The sequence below is a fragment of the Triticum aestivum genome, chromosome 2D (assembly GCF_018294505.1).
Source record: "Triticum aestivum cultivar Chinese Spring chromosome 2D, IWGSC CS RefSeq v2.1, whole genome shotgun sequence".
Lineage (NCBI taxonomy): Eukaryota > Viridiplantae > Streptophyta > Magnoliopsida > Poales > Poaceae > Triticum > Triticum aestivum.
The window spans coordinates 67331399-67349448 of NC_057799.1; positions in this window are offsets into that span (position 1 = coordinate 67331399).

Consider the following 18050-nt stretch of genomic DNA (forward strand, 5'->3'; position numbering starts at 1 on the left):
CTCCGCCGTCTTCAGCGTGTTGTGGCCCAGGTAATCTCCGCCCTCTGGCCTGGCGAAGTGATTCCTCGCACTCCCAGTCGGACTACCGACTGGCTGGAGGTGGCGGTTGGCTGCTTCGAGGCTTGGAAGGCTTTAGCAGCTCGGTCAGGCGCCAGGCGGGCGCTAGAGTTCATCCGAGCCTGGTATCCTTGGCTGGACTTGGCCCCGCCTGACCACCTGGCGGGAGGAGGCCAAAGAGGAGCTAGAGGCGGTGCGGCCGGCTATCATCCAGCGCACCTCAGCGATCGCCGAGTACACCGACACCAGCGCCTTTTCCCCTGAACTGAATGATGATGGTGTTGCTCTGCCGGAGGAGTGGTTTGGGCTGAACCCGGCGGAGGAGATCGACTTCAGCAACGAGGGCGAAGAGGAGGAGGGAGAGGATGGTATAGATGCCGTGCCGGATGGCGGAGCAACCGGCCAGCCTCAGCTTGATCGTGCCTCTAGCAACGAGGCGCGTGCGAGCGCGCCGCCTGCCGCCGGCGATGATCAGGCCGAGACTCACCAGCCGGCCACTCCTCCAGCCAGCACCGCCGTCTCCACTGACCTGCCCGGCTCGCCTATTGCACCTTTGGCCTGATCCTCCGTCTTTTCCTTTGCTTTCATGTTTATTACTCTTTGAACAATATTTGTTAAGTTTGCGCAGTTCCACCAACTGGGGGTGTATTCAAACTATGTTGAATGCCGGCCTTTTGAAGGCCTTTTGTGTAAATATAATCTTGCATGTGTTTGGCTTCCGACTGTGCTTGCTTTTCATCTTTTCGGCTGTTTCCTTTGCCGCCCTCCTTTGGTCGCCGCCTTCCCAGCCGGACAGCTGCTCTGCAGTCTGTGGCTGGGAAGTGCTTGGCCGTGTGGGAGGGCAAGTACTTTAGCTTTATTAGATTGTAGCAAGGTGAGTGGGAAGCCGGCCAGCCGGCTGTTTTAACAGTCGGTTGGCGGGGTGGGGAAGCCGGCTTTCCTTATGTAAGTTCGTTGGTGCTTAGCCGTTTTTCGTGTGGGCATCCTTTCCTGCCTTTAACTCTTGTCAGCCGAACAGTCGACTCTGCGAGCTGCGACTTTCGACAAGAGAGGGCTTGGGTGCTGACACACTACTTGTCTGACTGCAGGTAGAACTTTAACATAACTCAAGGCGGCAAGTCCCCGGGCCGACTGATCGGACCCGGTGCCGGACAGAAAAACAAATGTAGTAACACATTCATAGGCATGATACTCATCATATAGATAAAAGAGGGTAGTCCCCGAGTGCTCCTCGGGGGGCCCGATGTCTTGTACTTAATACAAAAGGTAGCATGGTACATACTACATTTAACCGTAAAATCTTCGGGGGAGATTGGCGTTCCATGGTCGTTCCGACTCCTTGCCGGAATCATCTCTCTTGCGTGCCTTGGGCTTCTGTGCGTCGATCAGGTAGTAGGAGTCATTGCCTAAGGCCTTGCTGATGACGAAAGGGCCTTCCCAAGGGGCCGAGAGCTTGTGCTGGCCGGCTGTTCGCTGGATTAGCCGGAGCACAAGATCGCCCTCTTGGAAGGATCTCGGCTTGATCTTCCGGTTGTGGTAGCGGCGCAGACCCTGCTGGTAGATGGCGGACCGGCTGAGTGCTAACAGCCGGCCCTCTTCCAGCAGGTCAACGCCGTCTTCTCGCGCTTCTTTGGCCTCCGCCTCCGTGTACATGGTGACCCGAGGGGAGTCAAACTCGATGTCAGTTGGGATGACAGCCTCGGCACCGTATAAAAGGAAGAAAGGAGTGAAGCCGGTTGACTTGTTCGGGGTAGTACGCAGACTCCAGAGGACGGCTGGCAGCTCGTCGAGCCAGCAGCCGGCCGAACATTCCAGTGGTACGACCAGTCGGGGCTTGATGCCGGAGAGGATGAGGCTGTTTGCTCGCTCGACTTGGCCATTTGACTGCGGATGGGAAACAAATGCTAAGTCCAGTCGGATGCCTTGTGTCGTGCAGAAACGTGCCAGTGCTCCTCTGGCAAAATTCGTGCCGTTGTCGGTGATGATGCTGTGTGGTATGCCATACCGGGTGGTGATATCTGCGATGAATGTCACAGCAGTCGGCCCATTCAGCTTTTTGATTGGCTTCGCTTCAATCCACTTGGTGAATTTGTCCAGAGCGACGAGCAGGTGTGTCATGCCGCCGCGTGTTGTCTTGAATGGGCCCACCATGTCCAGCCCCCCGACGGCAAAAGGCCAGGTGAGGGGCATGGTTTTGAGTGCAGAAGTCGGCAGGTGTTGCTTGGAGCTGTAGACTTGGCACCCTTTGCAGTATTTGACTAATTCCTTGGCGTCTTCCAAAGCAGTCGGCCAGAAGAAACCATGGCGGAAGGCTTTGGCGACAAGTGATCTTGAGGCCGCATGGTGGCCGCACTCGCCTTGGTGGATGTCCTTGAGGATTGCAATGCCCTTCTCTGGCTCGACGCAGCGCTGGAAGACTCCAGTAACGCTGCGCCTAATGAGTTCTCTGTTCACTATTGTGTATGCTGCGGCTCGGCGTTGAACTTGTCTTGCCAAGATCTCATCAGTCGGCAGCTCTCTGTTTACCAGGAAGTTGAGGATGGGCTGGGCCCATGATGGAGCTGTGACTTCTTCTATTGCCAACACGGCTACTGCGACCGGGCTGGGTGGGCTGGGTGGGGAAGAGTTGGAGTCGGCCACCGCATGTTGTGTCGTTGCAGTCCCCGGGCCGACTGCTGCAGTCCCCGAACCGGGTGCGACTACAGCAGTCCCCGAGCCGCCTGTCGAAGTCCCCGAGCCGCCTGCTGGGTTCCGCAAGTCGGATCCGACTGCGTCGGGGTCAGGCGGTACCAAGATGGAGTCTGATTCTGCAGACGATTGATAGACGGCTTGAGGAGGCGTTGGAGAGAGACGCCGGTTGGTATAGCTTGTCGGGTGGAGCCGATTCGTGCCAGGGGATCTGCTTGCTCGTTGTCGGCCCGTGGCACGTGGAGGAACTCGCATCCTTCAAAGTATCCGCTGATTTGCTGAACGAGGAAGCAGTAGCTCGCCATGTTTGCATCCTTGGCGTCCCAGTCACCAGATGATTGTTGGACCACCAAGTCCGAGTTGATAGCACAGGATCTGGCGGATGCCGAGCTCTTTGGCTAGCCGGAGCCCATGTATGAGCGCCTCGTACTCGGCCACGTTGTTGGAGGCGGCAAAATGAATTTGTAAAGTGTATCTGAGCTTGTCGCCCTTGGGAGAGGTGAGGACGATGCCGGCTCCCAAGCCGGTGCGCATCTTGGATCCGTCAAAGTGCATCCGCCAATGAGTGGAGTCGGGAGCCGGCGGTAGGTACTGGGTCTCGGCCCAGTCGACGAGGAAGCCGGCCAATGCTTGGGACTTGATGGTGTTGCGAGGCTGGTAGAAGATCGTGTAAGGAGCCAGCGCAATGGCCCACTTGGCCACCCGGCCGGATGCATCCCGGCTGCCTATGATCTCGGCAAGCGGGGCAGTGCATACGACCGTGATGGGATGCTCTTGAAAGTAGGGCTTGAGCTTCTTGGCGGCAAAGTACACACCATAGCACATCTTCTGGTAATGCGGGTAGTTTTGCTTCGAGGTGGACAGCACTTCGCTCAAATAGTACACCGGCCTCTGGACTAACTGAGCTCAGCCTTCTTCTAGGCGCTGAACCACAATAACTGTGCTGACCACTCGGCTAGTTGCGGCAATGTAAAGGAGCATGGGCTCTTTCTCAGTCGGCGACGCCAAGACAGGCGGCGTGGTCAGCATTTTCTTCAGCTCATGAAAAGCTTGGTCCGTTGGTCGTTCCACTCGAAGTGAGTAGACTTCTTCATGAGTCGGTACAGGGGGAGAGCCTTCTCTCCTAGCCGGATGATGAAGCGGTTCAGGGAGGCCGGGCACCCGGTGAACTTTTGGACATCCCGCAGCTTCGTAGGAATCTCCATCCTTTCTATGGACTTGATCTTCACTGGGTTGCACTTGATGCCGCGTTCAAAGACCAGGAAGCCTAGAAGCTGGCCGGCTGGTACTCCAAACACGCATTTCTCTGGGTTGAGCTTGATCTGAAATCGGCGCAAGTTGTCAAATGTTTCTTTGAGGTCTTCCAGCAGGGTGCCGTGCTTCTCCGTCTTCACCACAATATCGTCTACATAGACGTGGGCATTTCTGCCGAGCTGCTTCAGGAGGCATTTCTGCATGCAACGCTGAAAAGTGGCACCGGCATTTCTCAAGCCGAATGTCATAGTCAGGTAGCAGAAAGCTCCGAATGGTGTGATGAAGGCGGTCTTCAGGCGGTCGGATGGATCCAACTTGATCTGATGGTAACCAGAGTAAGCATCCAAGAAACTCAACAGCTCGCATCCGGCTGTGGAGTCTATCACTTGATCGATTCAAGGCAAGGCAAATGGATCTTTGGGGCAGGCTTTGTTGAGGCTGGTATAATCTATACACATGCGCCACTTCTTGTTTTTCTTCAATACAAGGACTGGGTTGGCAAGCCATTCTAGAAAGAACACCTCCATAATGAAGCCGGCTGCCAGAAGCCGGGCTATCTCTTCTCCAACAATTCTTCTCTTTTCCTCCGACAGTCGGCGGAGGGGTTGCTTGACTGGTTTTGCATCTGCTCGGATGTGTAGCTTGTGCTCGGCGAAATCCTTTGGAACACCCGGCATGTCCTTTGGGGACCATGCAAAGATGTCCCGATTCTCACGGAGGAAATCGACGAGCTCGCCTTCCTATTTGTTGTCCAGGTTTGCCCCAATGACGGCAAACCTCTCTGGGTTCTCTGGGTCCAGAGGTATCTTCTGTGTTTCCTTGGCCGGCTGGAAGGAGCCTTGAGCAACAGATTCCTTGGGGTCAGGCGACAGGGGCGGCTGCTTGCCGGCCATGGCCACAACTCGGTCCAGCATCTTCTTCTCTTCAGCAATCACGAGGGACTCGGCCAGCCGGCTGCTGGCTGCAGCACACTTGGAGGATTTCTTGTAGTCTCCGGCTATGGTTATGATGCCCTTTGAACTCGACATCTTCATCTTGAGGTAGGCGTAGTGGGGCACAGCCATGAACTTGGCCAGGGCGGGTCGGCCAAGCAACGCGTGGTAAGGGCTCTCTAGATCCACTACTACAAACCAGACTGCCTCTCGGCGGAAGTGATCCTTGTCTCCAAAGAGAACATCTATCTTGATCTTGCCAATTGGTGAGCAGGGCAGGCCGGGTACAATGCCATGGAACACAGTCCGACTAGGCATAAGTTGCTTCGTTTTGATGTTCAGCTTCTCCATGGTGTCACGGTACAGGATGTTGATGTTGCTTCCTCTGTCAATCAGAACTCGAGAGAAACGGGCAGCTCGCCTTTCTGTCGCGAGGGTGGCGTCCAACACCAATGCATAAGAGCCTGGAGACGGCATCACCTCTGGGTGATCGGCCCGGATACAGCTGATAGGCTTCTCAGACCAATGCATGAACTCCGGGTTGTTGGAGGCGACCGCGTTGACTTCTTGGTGTTGTCGGCGCCGGTTGCGCCTGTCTTCAGCTTGGCTTGTAAAGACGATAGGCGGCATGCTCGTCAGGGAACTCGTCTTGAATGGCTCCGACTACTGGGCGAGCAGCCGGCTGCTGAGGAGCTGGAGGCGGCTGGCCAGCAGGCGGAGGCGGCACCAGCCCTTCGCCCTTGGAGATTCATGTGAGCCAATGGCACTTCCGAGTTGTGTGGTTGGACGGCTTCGCATCGCTGTGAAACTTGCAGGGGGCATCAATGGTTTGCTTGTAGGAGAAAGCCGGCTGCCAAGCCGGCCTGTCGCCCTTCGGTCTTTTGGGCTGGGTTTGCCCTTCAGGTTGTTCGTCTTCGACTGTGGCCACTTTCCGACTGGTGGAAGGCGGCATAGGGGCCTTGCGCTTGTTGTCGTTCTGGTACGGGCGTCGATTGGAGTCGCCACCCGGCGTCTTGGGAGCCGGAGGGAGCACCTTTCCGGAGGCGTCCACTCGGAGCTCAGTCTTCATCGAAGAGTCAGCCGTGGCGTACTTGTCTGCTATGATCAGCAGCTCGTCGAGTGTAGTCGGCTCGTTGCAGAGGAGTCGGTGCTTGAGGAGGGTGCCCTCTCGGCACCCGGCAGTGAAGTACTCTATGGCTTGAACCTCGTGCACCCCTTCGCAGGAGTTGCGGAGCTCGGCCCAACGCGTGAGATAGTCGCGAGTTGATTTGCTGGGCCCTTGGACGCACAAGGAGAGCTGGCGGGGCTTGGGAGGCCGCTTGTATGTGCTGGTGAAGTTGCAGTTGAAGACTTCCGTGAAGTCTAGCCAGCTGTTGATGCTGTAGGGCTTGAGGCTGTTCAGCCAGGTGCATGCCGCGCCTTGAAGCCTGAGAGGGACGTACTTCAGGGCAACGCGCCTGTTGCCGTTTTCTATGCGGACCGAAGTGGAGTAAACAATCAACCAGTCTTCCGGCTTCACCGAGCCGTTGTATTTTGGCATGTCTCTTGGGAGCGAGAAGCCTTTGGGGAAGGGCTTGTCGCGGATGCGGGGACCGAAGCAAGGTGGGCCGACATCATCATCTTCTTCTAGCGCCAGGGATCGCGCTAGGCGGTCGATCCAGTGGCGGGCGTCATTATCGCCGACTCCTTCGCAGCGGCCGAGTCGGCCGCTGAGAGTCGGATGTGCAACAGGCGGCGAGGTGGGATATCTCTCCCCACGAGGCGGAGGAGGAGGCGGATTGCCTCATCGTTCCACGGCTCGCGGGCGGCCTTCTGCGTCGCGCTCGATGGTGAGGCGAGTCCGACTGCGGCTAGCAGCCGGCTCCTTGTCTTTTTTCGCGCCGGCGCCGTCTGCAGTCGGTGTCCGGGATGTCGCGCCGTGCTCTCGGCGTGGGGGAGGACTTTCAGCGCGGGCGCTGGCTTCGTGCCGCTCTGCGACCGCGTCGATCAGCTACTCGATGCGTTTAGTCATGTAGGAGAGCTCGTCGGCCTCCAACCCGTTCAGCTCGTCTATGGCCGCCTGGGCGGCACGCAGGTTCTCGAGTGGCGTGGCGTAGACTGGGCGGTCTGCTCTCAGCATGCTGGCGATGGCTGCGCCGCGCTTCCTGACGACGCCGGCTCGGCTTGGTCCGCCAGGAGGCGGCATGCCAAAGGCGGCGCGGTCGACTTCGCGCTGGTGAGCCTCAGTGAGGCGCCTCATGGATGCTATCTTCTGGCCCTCCGCGATGAGGGTGAGGCAGGTCGTGTAGCGCCGCTTGCAAGGCGTCGTGGGCGTTTTCGCCTGAGGCGGCGCCGTGGCTGATGACCAGCACCTCAGTGACGGTGCTGCCGCCACTGTCGGCTCGAGGGAGAGGGTCATCGATGATCACCACGTTGGTGGGGAAGGCGTCAAGTGATGTCGTGTCGAAGTCGACAAGCATCGGGTCGGTGGAGCCGACCGACTCCAAATCCACAGGAGGCTCGCTGGAGACGTGAAGCTGGTCGAGGAGGTTGATGAGGCGGTTCTTGTGGCAGTCCATGCCTGCGTCGGACGCAGGCTCCTCGGAGATGCGAGCCTCGCCAAGAAGATCGGTGAGGCAGCTCGCCGCGCAGGCGTTGTCGATGCCGTGCAGCGCGTCAAGGCAAGCGCCATCGGGCGTGCCGGGCTGGCTACGCTCACTAGGGAGGAAGAGGGTTCCCGTCCAGAGCAGGTCTCCGGACGACGGTGCACCTGGCCCCACGGTGGGCGCCAAATGTCGGGTGGTAGGTGCGACATATGCCAACGGGTGGCTTATCATTGTGGGAGCAAGTAAGACATCGCCGGTGCCTGGAAACGGGATAAGGCGAAGACATGCACGCCGGCGAATCTTACCCAGGTTTGGGGCTCTCCGTGGAGATAACACCCCTAGTCCTGCTCTGCGGGGTCTCTGCATGATCACTAGATCAACACAAGTGGCTACAAGAGGCTCCTTGAGCTGTTTGGCGAGAAGAAGAAGAAGGGCAAGGCTAGCTCTCCTCTTCTCTCTATGTGGTGTGGGAAAGTCTAAGAGATCAACCCTTTACATGGGTGCCCTGAGGGGTTTATATAGGCCTGCCCCCAGGGGTACAATGGTAATCCGGCTGGACACGGGTCCAGGCCGTCAGTGTCTGTAATCGCCGGCTTCTCCGCCGGCTGCTGGGGCCCACCGACTGGTGGGTCCCGCCGGCTGCTGGCTCCCCGGCCGACAGGCTGGCCCCACCGCCTGGGGGTCTTGTCAGTGGCTGGTTACTGTAGCCTCACTCTTGATGACGATGGCTTTGTCGGGGTAAGCATGGCTACAGTGTCGCCGCCTGGCGGCTTTCACTGTAGCCTTACCTCGTCTTATCTCCTTAATGGCGCACATACTTCGAGGGAGGGAGCGGGCCGGCTGTTGGGAGCCGGCCACCTCCCAGGCCGGCTGGGGAGGCTTGGCTACCTTCGGGTGCCTCTCTGGCTAGAGGGGCCCGCCGCCTGCGGGCCGTACTGACAGCCTATCGTGGGTGGCGTCATGGTCAACATGGCAACAGTGCTGCGCCGGACGGGGGATGGCCACCCCGTACGGTGCAATGTGGCCATGCGTGCTCCGGGATTCGGGGGTGGTAGACTTTACTGTGGCCACGCCCCGTCTCATCATCGTTATGGGGGCGCAGACTTTGAGGGGGGACGCCTGGCCGCCTTCTAGGAGCCAGCCTTCTCATGGCCGGCTACAAGGAGTCGGCCCTCTTCGCGAGTGCCGGCAGAGCCTTGCCACCTTCCGGAAGCCGGCTGGTGGGCCAGCCGGCCAGAGGAAGGCGGCCATGTGTCTGGGACGCTTGAGGGCTTGTTCGGCCCGATATTTTTTGAAGAGCCAGGGGGAGCCGGTTGGGCTACCCATGGTCATTTACTCCGACAGTACTGATACTCTTGGAGGAAACTCGCTCTTCCTTGGACAAAACTATCCAATCATGGTGAAAGGCGATCCAGTTGCTGTTGACACAACGTTACTACCATTTATGAGAAGCAACTGTATCTATACCTCGGACATTGCTATGCTTCCCTACCTTGACTATCACAATATGGGTCATGAAATAGGCCGCTTCAGCCTGGATGATCAGTCCTGCGTTGGTCTCAAGATTGACAGTAGCTGGCCCTTCCGAGACAAACTCTTTTGGTTCAAAGCAAGCGTTTCCAACACCGAGGAGTGGTTGAGATGAAGTTCATTTCATTGCTTGTTATTTGTTGTGTGATGAAAACTTTAGTATTTACTAGTAGAATGTTTTGTTGGAACTAATCTATTATCCAACATGTATCCTCATTGTCGTTGTGTGTTGATGACTTGTTGTATGTAATTAATGGTACATTTGCATATGCATGTCATAAACTCAATTTATAAATGGTTTTTGACTAACTTCTTGGAGTGTTACTGCCGTAGTAGCATAGCCAGCATCCGTAGTAGTATGAAGTTGCCACATCACATAGAGCCAACCAATAGTTAGTTCTAGTTAGATCAACTAGAGCTCGGTGTCACACGGAGGCCAAGAAATATGGTGATAGCATGACTGCGTGAGGTGGGCTTGTACGTAGTATGATGTAGGCAGATGGCTTGCCGTGTTTCCTACTCCTCTGGTCTAAATGTGGAGAAGATTTGGCCAAGTTCTTCCTCCTTTTGCTGACACGTGGGACATCCAGCATCCAGGTCGTGTCATGCAAGAAAATGGAGTGGTAGTTGAAGCCACGTGATGTGCATCTTGGGTTAAACTGTAAATAGAATCTTACTACTCTTGAGTAACTCCAAAAGCGGCCACCAAAGAACTTTATTGGATTTGTTTTTCATCACCAGCACGTCGAGGTGAAAGATGTGCAGGTTCAGTGCGTCCTCTTGTGTTTTCACTGACATGTGGGACCGCATGCGAGCAAACAGACGATGGGCTCCGTGCATCTGCTGCCTGGCTACGAAGAGAGATAGGGGAGGGCTGAGCACGGACTCCAGGAAATTTGTTCTACGTAACCAGCACCTCGATATAGGCTCGATATACTGGGGTGGCATGGGCCATAACTAGCATTCACATCTAGCAGTACGACACACGCCACCCACACGAGTCCCATCCAACACCAATTTTCTTGGAGTCCGTGCTACAGCCATCTCTTCTCCCTCTGGTTTTCTCAGCCATCCGCGATGGGCGGGGTGGGGGTTTTCCGATAGTCGGTTTGCTCAACTGCGGTCCCACTTGTAAGTGAAAATGCAACACATCATGCATTCCCGGCGTGCCGGACCAACCGTCTGGGGGTGGGACGCGAACACGGTAGGCTTTTCCTTTTGAACTTGTAACTTGTAAAATTTGGTTCTTCTCCATGGCACGACCGATAGATAGAAATAATGATTTCGCCTAGAGTAATGAGAAGTTTAGTTTTGGTGCGGTGCATGCATGGAGTACATATGAGAATTATGAAGTTGATGCAATAGGTAAGATAATTACTAGTAGTACCATATACTACTACTTGGACTTGACAGAAAGATAAAGATACATATGGATCCATCAACGACATCCTCACGCCCTAGTGCGCCGGGTCACCAACCGACGTGTGAGGAGCAGCGGCGTTGGCAGCGAGCTCAACGTGCTTCTGAACAATGCCGTCCAAGGTTGCCCTGCGGCTCAAGAAGGCCGGTGACCTATCGTCCTCCACTGGCACGTAGTAGTCCTTGTGGACGATTTGCGCATAGACGTGGGTGATTATGTCGACAGTGTCTTGCTGCGCCAGGCGCTGCGCGGCGAGCGCGACCTCGAGGTGGACATTCTCCGGCGCGACGGCGGGCAGTCGCAGGGCCACCAGTGCGTCGAAGAGGTTGTCACCATAGAGGCCGTTGAGGGTGGCGGGCATCGCAGAGCCTGGGTGCGTGGGCTGGTGGTGTACGTCAAGGTCGTCTGCGAGCTTCTTGACGACGGTGAACTTGTCGAGCAAGCCGACGTGGACCTTGTCGAACAAGGAGACGAACCTATCGTCCAAGCGGCCTCTCGCCCTGGCGGCCTCAAGCATGACCTGGAGATGTTCCACGGTGCCGGGCTGCAGGCCGGCGTCATGGACCATCTGGCATAGCCGGCTGATGCTCGCGCTCATCGCCTCCATGGGTGTAGCTTCTAGTCAACTGATCTTGCAATTGGAGTGATCACTCTTGTCCTTGGTTAGGGTGCGTATGTGCGTAGGATTTCGTAGATTGGACTGGCGGGGAGCCTTTATATAAGATGTACAGACTGCATTGCATTCACATGTGTGTTGGCCATCTACTCCTCGGCCCTCTACTGCACCTGCCTTTGGCTGTATGACACGTGGGCCAGCCACCTGTTGGGCCCACGTGTCATTCACCCAAACGCAGGTGCAGTAAGTCAATGAAGCTGCGTCCCCCTCCGTCCCAAAACACTTAGGCATGGTACATTAACTCTCTCCTTATTTCTTATTTCATGACATCAACCAATGAGAGATGTGGGTCATGCATGCTTTCAATGACTTGAGACTACCAAACATGACATGCAGTGGTTAGTTCATTGCATGTAATCCTATTAATTAGCAAAAAGACATTAAGTTCTCTCGCTTTCCCCTTCGTATTGGTCACGGTGCGCAACCTAAGAGCATGGTTAATACTTAATAGTATAGCCAGCTGCTGGCTATATGATGTTGCCATGTCATAGTAGAGCCATCACTTGTAGCCACCCATACAATAAGGTTAGCTATAAGGCTGGCTATAAGAGTGCTACTTTTTCTCATCTTCTCTCTCTATTTCTCAATATTTATTGTATATTGGCCTAGGAATCCGCATATAGCTAGGCTCTTGCATGAGAGCCCACTCCTCTTTTTCACTTGCTCTAAGATGACTTAGACTAGCCACGGTGGGAGTAACTTCAGCAGTAACATCGAGTCCAACTCAACAAATTTGCTTATGTGGCAATGAGTTAATGAGGAGAGAGGTAGTTTGAGTAAATTAGCTAGTTATTACTGTAACATCACATGTCCCAATGCAATATAAGTCTATAACCTAATAAATGAGGCTTTGCATGTTACCATACTTATGTTACTACCCACTATGAAAGGTAGTAACATAGTTTAGGGATATGTGTATGTTACTAGTGTATGTTACTCTTCATTGTGGCTAGTCATACACCTAGACGGAGGGAGTAGTCTCAAGTCATTGGATGCATACGCACCCCACGTCTCGTATTTCTATTGGGTGATTTCTTTTTTCGTGGCAAGAAACAGGGAACAAGGTGGGTAGTTAATGCACTGCGCCTAAAAGTTTTGGGATTACTATTTGGTTTTCGTAATGTGACTAATGCACCAGTATGGAGGGAGTACAATAGTAGTCTTTGATTGCAATTTTTTGTTGGTAGCTTACAAATGCCTTGTTTGGTTCCATGAGTTAGGGTTAGTTTGGACTCAACTAACCCAAAAATATCCAAACGGGAGGGTTAGTTTGGGTTAGATGCATCTAACCCACCCAAAAAATCTAACCCACCCAAGAGGTGCTTATTTGGGTTAGTTCTCCTTGGAACCACTAGAAAAACACCTTTTTCTCTCACTCTCCCCGCAGCATACCCCCTCGTCTCCCGCGGCCCGTCCGCGCGCCGGTAAGCAGTCGCGGCTCCTTGCGTGCGGCCCGTCCCCGTCAGCCTCGGCCAGCGCAACTCCTTGCATAGGGACGGCGGATTTTGTCGGTGGGCTGCGCGAGAGGCCAGCGCGGCTCCTTGCCAGGCACGTCCCTATCTGCCTCGGCCAGGGCTCGCTCTGCCAATTCCGGCAGAGCATTTATTGTCAAACTAACCCTGCCATCCAAACACCTCTTTGGTTAGAGATAGTTCAGGGTTGGTTCAGGGTTAGAATCTAACTCTAACCTCTAACTGAGTTAGAGTATCCAAACAGGGAAGTTGAGCGCTCAGTGAGTACAATAGTAGTCTGATTGATGAGAATTCAGATTTGAGCCATCTACCGGAAGGAATAAAACAATACACCATGTATTTATTTACAGAGGGAGTAGTACATTTTTTGTGACATGCATTACTAGATATTGCTAGTCAAATACTAAATCCAGATGGGCGTGGTAGTACTACTAAATCCAGACGGTGGTGCTAGTACTAGTAGTATTACTACCAATGTAGTAGCACTGTACTACCCGTTTGTCAAATTATTACGTGCTGCTCATCGCAATGAAGTGACAAGACCCTGCGCCGGAGATGACAACTGAGTATAGGCGCCGTGTTCGGCATAACATAAGTCAGCCTCACCGTCTGCAGTCACTATCATCATGGCTATAGAGCTAGCCTGCTTACAGCTAGCCGTGTTCGACATTATTTCCCGTGCGTAGATGCCCGTGCATTGCACGGAACACCAAGATTGGGGGTGGATGGCGCCTGCAGCGGCCATCGCGCCAGATTTTTCCATGGCCTTCCAGATGTGCTGGGAGGAGATAAGGCTGATTGTGAGAGACAACGAGTTGTTTGTAAATAGGGAACAAGTGCGGGCATCTTTTTGCAAAACTGGAGAAGTTTGGTTTGTATGCGTCAGATCTAGATCCGACGGCTATTGGTGAAAGATGGCAGGCACAACATCATCACCAACTCAGGACCTCTTTGATTCGCAGGATTTTGAAAATGCAGGAATAGGACACGACAATATTACAAGTTTCAAACCGATATTACAAATGTTAGGAGTAATGCTGCACCTACGAAGAGGGAATCTAGGAAGTTTACGTAAGAACTTTTGTTACTTTAGGTGGATGCAGCATTATCGTACAAACTAAAATCTACCGCCCTGACAAGTCACTAATGGGAAAAATAAATTTTCGAGTCTCTAGCCACTTGGTGTTTCAAAAACAACTTCAGCTTCTGTGGAGACTTTGTCATTTAGGCTTAGACGCTTGCGGTGATAGCACGCCATTCATTGTTGTGCCAGAGAACGCCAAACCTCATTACCTTGAGCACACTTGCCTCCATAACAAAGAACCTGGCTAATTTAATATCAGATGTGTTGTCTCGGTAGTCGATCAAATCAATTTCTGTAAGATGGAGATCAAGGCATTCGATGAGATTGTTATAGTGCAGCACATTTTTCACATTCGGGTCTTTTTTTATGTGCAAAAGAAGAGAACATATTAGAGCAGCTGGCGATTGCCGCGTCATCAAGAGGTACCAATATCATTCGTTCATACGATAGGGTTGGCTGGCTAGTGATATTTTTTCACTCTCTATCTCTCTCTTTCTCTTTCCTCTCATTTACCTAGGAGCACGTGAAGAGCTTGGGCATTTGTTGCCTTCCACAATGTGGCCGATGCCATATTTCTCAAAAGTATGCCACATAATACGCATGGATGTCAAATCAAAAGATTTTGTTACCGCTCTCGTGATGTGAGAGAGTTGGCACCGCTGTGCACACAAACCCACCTGTATAAACAAATCAATCAAACCAACTACACCAGCCTCTCACTCTCCCAAACAAGTATTTTTTATTGCCTCAGTCCTCTCTCTCTCTCTCCCACACAAGTGTTTTTTCATTGCGTGAGTTAATTTGGCACCAGAGCAAAGTAGGTGATCCAGATTGGGGCACCAGGTGAGCAATGGAGGGGCATCGATGCCAAATGCATCACAAGTGAATTTGGCACGTGTTTTGGCCTACATAGTGGAGGGCCATTATAGCCCACTTTTGTACTACCTCGTATTTAGTGTAAAATTTTGACCATAGATTTACCTAAGATGCCAAGATGGCGGATTCAGGCATATTGTTGTTCTACTTTGTAAGGTCCTCGAGAATAATCAATAAAATGGCTGCATGCATCTCCTAGATGCAGAGGCCGGGGGTCATCCTCCTTTTCTAAAAAAATAGATTTACCTAAGAAAATGCCAATGCATGTCACCAAAAATTATACCATTTGAAATTATGTTCAAATACGAATCCAACAATATAATTTTTAGTGACATGGATTAACATTTTGTCTGTTAAATCTATGGTCAAATTTTGATACTACAAAATAGGAAGAGTAAACCAGGACGGAGGTAGTACTTGCTCTTAGGGTAACCATAGAGTTACTAGTCTAAGTTACTTTCCACTATGACTAGCCTAGGCTACTATAGTAGTACAACAACAAAATGATGCAGGTGATCACGTGAGAAAAAAATATTAAAAACATTTCTTTCGGTGCAGTGGGTAGATACAGTTTTGAACACTACACTTGTCATCGTAATTTGGGAAAATTACAAAAAAATTGAGCTACGTTGTGATTACCGTTTACTAATAGGAAATAAGTTTCACCTTGATGAGTAGCTTCTTCGTGCACAGAAAGCATGTAAGGAATCCAACAACTTGATCTAGATTGGGGCCCATAGATTTTATTGCCAAGATCTTCACTCTGCGCATAGACTGGGTGAAGCTTGTGGGAATCATTTTCTAGAAGACGGTCGTAAATACATCAAGAAGAAATTTAAAAATGTGAATTTCAAGAAGATGGAGAAAAAGATGAGTGATGTACCTGAACGATTACGGATCCAATAAAGAGTTCGGAGAGTTTGGCAGACGAGTACACCAACGTTGTCAATTTCGGTGCGTCAATGACCCTAATTTTTTGGACCTTCTAGATCAGATACAAGCAATCTCTCAAGGAAAGGCGCATTCTCAATGACCATAACATGGAGCATCTGGAGTGATCTCTTCCCAATTGATGCCTTGTTGCAGGGCCAGCAAGACACATAATCCATCGGAGATTCGTCGAGGCGATGTGGAGGCTAATGAACCCGTGGATCTGCTCAAGACGAAGGTACTCGAGCGCAGTACAACTGCGGAGCAGGTGCTCCATAGCCTGCTTCGAGATGCCAATGTCGAAGAGGTCGAGCTGCTTGAGTTGAGGGAGTAGAAGGGTGGGCGCGACATTAATCTGGGGAAGATAGCAGGAGCTGAAGCTGGTGCGGCGCAGCGTTGGCGTGAGGCGGAGCGCGGACGGTGGCAGAGAGCGACATCGTCCAGCTTCAAAGCTGAGCTCCTCGAGCTCATGTAGGGCGGGGCATAAGAACCACTCGTCGAACTTGGCTTGGAACTTGCAGTTGGTACTGAGCATGTGGATGTCAAGGCGCTGGCTGTCCCAGGGTGCGATGAAAGGATCTTGGAGACTGCGGCCATGCGTTTGCAATCCCATCGCAGAGGCAGCTGTCGACGGTGAGGTTGAGGGGGACGCGGCGCCAAAGGGGGCGCCACCGCCGGGAGAGCAGGGCGGTCCACACGGCAGATTTGGTGGGGAGTAGGCCGATGATGACGAGCAGCATGTCGTCGGGGAGGCTGCTGATGCAGTCCAGGCTCGCCAGATGCAGTTTTGGCTCGAGCCACCTCCGCTTGTTGGCTGCCTATCCGTCCATCTCAACCGGCGGCGACGCCGGTGTACACGTGTGCTGGTGTGTGTTGTGTGCTGGCCTGCTAGGTGTGCGCGAGTGCGTCCTTCTGTGCATGCCGCCGCGCAGTGGTGAATTGTGCGCGAGTGCGTCCTTCACGCGGAAGAAGTGTGTCAATGCTCCCTCAATTTACTAGCGTGCAGGGTGCTACCCCGAGTGGTTTCAACTTTATTTACTTCACCGTGTGTCAGATGGGCCTCTAGTTTACTTATTTTCACCCACTGCCACATGGGCCATCACACGAAGATAGAGAACACGAGCTGACAAGGCAGCATCTGGACTGGGTGACCAGTCAACTAAACAATATACGGAGCTATATGCTGACACAATGAGCGTATAATCCGTCGGTATAGAGAGTTCGAGTGAGAGGGGAGGCCCATGAGAGATAGCAGAGAGAGAGAAAGAGCTACTCCCTCCGTTTGATAATGTAGTGCCAACATTTTTTTAAAGTCAAACTTTTGAAACTTTTATGAGGTTTTTCTCCACATATACCTGGTCAAACTTTTATGAGGTTTGACTTTTCAAAACATCCATATGCTTATGGACGTGAGAGAGTCCCAAACTAGAGAGAGAGAGAGTGAGTGAAATAGAAAGAGTGAGTGAAAAAAGTGTGTGTGGGTGTGTGAAAGAGACATGGACAACACACGATAAAAGTAGAGAAAAGGCGTGTGTGTCTTATGCAAACATATCACACATGCATCTTCGACAACGGAAGCAAGGTGAGGAGATAGTGTGTGGTTGTGTGCAACCGAGAGAGAAAGACCCCTAGCACGTGGCCAAGAGGGGTCTGACAAACAAGGGAGAGAGGTCGAGAAAGACGTACAGAGAAAATGCAGACATGGGGAAGATACAATGTATGTTTGTTATAGAGAGATCCCCTGGAGATCGTGATGGGACTACATGGGTGGGAGATCGAGTGACAAGGTGTGTGCGCGATAGAAGATACCCCGAGAGATATCGAGATAGACGTATGGATGGAAGGAGACAATACGTGTGTTCCAAACGGCTAGTGAGAGATAATCATACTTAGGGGGAGTGCGTGGGCCTACGATGGAGTGAGGGATTATGGTACTTAGGGGGGTGCGTGTCACATAGAGAGAGAACAAGGGCGGAGAGTGTTGGATGGGTCTATATGTAGCGCGAGTGAGACATGTGTATGTGTGAACCAGGGAGATATAAAGTTTCAGAGAGATAGAGGAGCCCCGATAAGGCTGAGTGGTGCGTCAGATAGCTGAGAGGGGGAAAGAGATATTCCATCCGCTCGATAATGCCGTGCATGTAAATTTTTTAGAAGTCAAACTTTGGAAACTTTGATCAGGTTTACGCAAATGTTATTTATATCTACAATACCAAAGATACATCATATGAAACTACATCTCATGATGAATCTAATGGTATATGTTTGCCGTTCTAGATGTAAATGTTTTTCTCCATGTACATGGTCCAACTTTGTGATGTTTTACTTTTCAATAAATCTATATGCTATGGACCGAAGAGAGTGCCTAAGTCGAGAGAGATCAAGTGCGTGTGAAGGAGAATGAGTGAGTGTGCAAAAAGAGTATGTGTGTGAAATAGAAAGGGACAACAAACAATAAATTAGAGAGAGAGTGTATTTTTTTCGTTTCTTATGCAAACATATCACGCATGCATCTCCGAGATAGAAAAGTGAGGTGAGGAGATACA